Genomic DNA, 3,625 nt, shown 5'->3' on the forward strand with positions numbered 1-3,625 from the left:
GTGCGGCTTTGGCGTCCGCTTCATCTTTCATCCATTCGACGTAGGCATATTCATAGTGCGCCCACGTTGGTGTGTGGTCGCATGCGGCGAAGAACCGACGTTGTGCGATGCCATCGCCTCCTTACCAATTAGTGTGCGGTTGCGGGCTGCGATGAACTCTTTGCGGCGACATGCTATTGCTTCCTTACTACTTAGTGTGCGGCGAGGTGGCATGATCGATGCGTGGAGATAGCTATGTGGACTTTGTCGGAAAGCCGTATATTGTGGTTTTTTTTATAGCAATCGATGTCGATATATATGATGCCGCAGTCCGCGCTCTGGTTACTTACTTTGCCACGGCGCACCCTGGTTGTGCTTGCAAGCATGCATGTTTCTCGAGCATGCACGGTCATCGAGAACTTGTTCAGTCATCAAGAACCTGAGCCGTCGTCGTTGTGTGTTGCCAGACGCATGCTCTCGTCGATAGACCGGGAGCGGGAGCATTGCCAAGGCACTTAAGTGGTCATGTAGCTGCCACGACAAATAACTGCGGGGTGGCAAAGCTCTAGCATGCACAGCTCGACATTAAAAGCGAGCTCGCACGCATATTACAAGCATTTTCTCTCTCATGTCGTCGAATGTTTTGCAAATGATTCGTTGTAAGAAAACGTTTGCTGTCAAAACTATAATTTAGAAAATTAATAGTATTAGATAGTACATGATACTTTGGTTGGTGTTCAAATATTTACCACAGCATAATGGTGTCATATAATGACACCACGCTAGGTAACATGTTTTTCACGCATGTTTTCCTTTTTCTAGAGTTAAAAAAAGGATCATATATATTATCCCCCTCTTCCCACACATATCCCTTAAATTTATATTAATTTTCCCGTCGAATACATGAAAAGTTATTCAATGTCATGATTATGAATTTTGAAACCGTTTTTTCACATTTCCATATACATAATGTCCCGAACTTGAATTATGAGCAGTAAATGCCTAGAGAGTGCATATAAAATACTAAATATAGTAAACGAACCCGGGAAAATGTCAAATTTAAACACAGTGCATTGTAGTGGGTATGTTGATCGTAGAAAATAAATCAAGGAGAAAGGACAAAGTAAATATAGGTTCCCCCTCAAAACATGTCGATCTCCCTCCCCAAACCATGAAACTTCATAGGTGATGGTTCGATATATGAAGAGTGTGAATGAAGGCATTAGCCAAATCTTGTCAAATATTTGACACACCATATTGAGGTCATGCCAAAGGCACCACACGAGGTATCAAGTTTTTCAGGCATGTTTTCTATTTTTTCTAGAGTTTAAAGACTCTTAAACGACACATATATGGTTGCCTTTGCACACACATATCATTTCAATTTCTATTAATTTCCTGTAAAATAGATGAAATATTATTCAATGACACATTTATGATTTTTAGAACCGATTTTCCATTTTTTCATGCATAGATCGTCCGAAATTGAATTACAAGCACAAAAGGCCTAGAAAATGCACATAAAAGCCTAAATATAGTGCACAAGTCCAAAAAGATGTAAAATTTGGACATTGTGCATTATAGTGGGTATGATGATCATAGAAAATAAATCAAGTTGAAAGGACCAGGAAATATGGGTACCCCTTTCAAAACATGGTGATTTCGCTCCCCAAACCATAAACTTCATAGGTGATGGTTCGATATATGAAGAGTGTGTATGACGACATTAGATAAGCCTTCTCAAATGTTTGACACACCATATTGAGGTCATTCCAAAGGCACCAAACAAGGTAAAATGTTTTTCACGCATATTTTCTATTTTTCTAGAGTTTAAAAACCCATAAACGACACATATATGGTTGCCTTTGCCCACACATATCATTTTAATTTATATTAATTCCCTACAAAATAGATGAAATTTTATTCAATGACACTACTATGATTTTTAGAACCGTTTTTACAATTTTTTCATGCATAGATTGTCTGAAATTGAATTATAAGCACAAAAGACCTAGAAAATGCACATAAAAACCTAAATAAAGTAAACAAGTCCAAAAAATATATAATTTGGACATGATGCATTGTAGTGGGTATGATGATCGTAGAAAATAAATCAAGTTGAAAGGACTAGGAAATATGGGTTCCCCTTTCAAAACATGGTGATTGCGCTCCCCGAACCATGAAACTTCAAAGGTGATGGTTCAATATATGAAGAGTGTCTATGACGACAACAGCCAAACCTCCTCAAATATGAAACACATCATATTGAGGACCTGCGAGGGCACCACATGAGGTATCATGTTTTTTCACACATGTTTATATTTTCCTAGAATTATAAAATCAAATAAATGACACATCTATGGTTGCCTCTTCTCAAACATATCCTTTAATATTCAATTAGTTTCTTGTAAAATACATGAAAAGTCATTCAATGACACAATTATGATTTTTTGAATCCCTTTTACATTTTCCATGCATAGACTGTCCGAAATTGAATTATAAGCACAAAAGGCCTAGAAAATGCACATAAAAGCCTAAATATAGTAAACGAGTCCGAAAAATGTAAAACTTGGACACGTTGCATTTTCGTGGGTATCATGATCGCATAAAATAAATAAAGTTGAAAGGACCAGGAAATATGGGTTCCCCTTTCAAAACATGAGTGTTTTGCTCCCCGAACCATGAAACTTCATAGGTGATGGTTCGATATATTAAGAGTTTGTATGACAACGTTAGCCAAACCTCATCAAATATTTACCACATCATATTGCGGCCTTGCGAGGGCATCACATGAGGTATCATGTTTTTTCACGCATGTTCTCTATTCTCTTAGAGTTACAAAACAAATAAATGACACATATGTGGTTGCCTCTTCCTAGACATATCTTTTAAAATTCAATTAGTTTCCTGTAAAATACATGAAAAGTTATTCAATGACACAATTATGATTTTTGAACCCTTTTTGAACAACTTTTCACGTATAGAATGTTCAAACTTGAATTATAAGCAGTAAATGCCTAGAAAATGCACATTAAAACCTAAATATAGTAAATGAGTCCAAATAATGTAAAATTTGGACACGGTGCATTGTAGGTGGTATGATGATCGTAGAAAATAAATCAAGTTGAGACGACAAGGAAATATGGGTTCCCTTTCAACCTTTGTGATTTGTTTGAGCAGATGGTTACTTTGTGAAGGTCATGTGCCTTCTGTTCGTTTACCCTATTTTACGTTCTGTCCTTATTGACAAGAACCCGAGCCACACGGATCGCGCATGCGCACCATAGGATGCACCACGATTGAACGATAATCCACACCTCTCCCATCACACTTGTATACTGTATTTGGGATTTTAGTTCGTACATGCACTAAATTAAGCTAGCAACAAAAACTTGCAATCAAATATATACTACTCCCTCTTTAAACTAATATAAGAGTGTCTATAGAATACAAAAGTAGTGTATTAAATGCTCTTATATTAGTTTACGGAGGGCGTATATCATAATGACATTAATCACACACGGTTCCTGTTTATAAACCTTTTTCGACGTAGACCCTCAACCCCGGCCCTCTCCCCCTTCGTCCTCACTCCCATTTTTGTATAGGTTCTCGTTCTCGACCTTGGCCCGCCCAAATATTTGAGCTT

Source organism: Hordeum vulgare, chromosome 7H (assembly GCF_904849725.1).
Source record: "Hordeum vulgare subsp. vulgare chromosome 7H, MorexV3_pseudomolecules_assembly, whole genome shotgun sequence".
In the NCBI taxonomy this organism is placed as follows: domain Eukaryota; kingdom Viridiplantae; phylum Streptophyta; class Magnoliopsida; order Poales; family Poaceae; genus Hordeum; species Hordeum vulgare.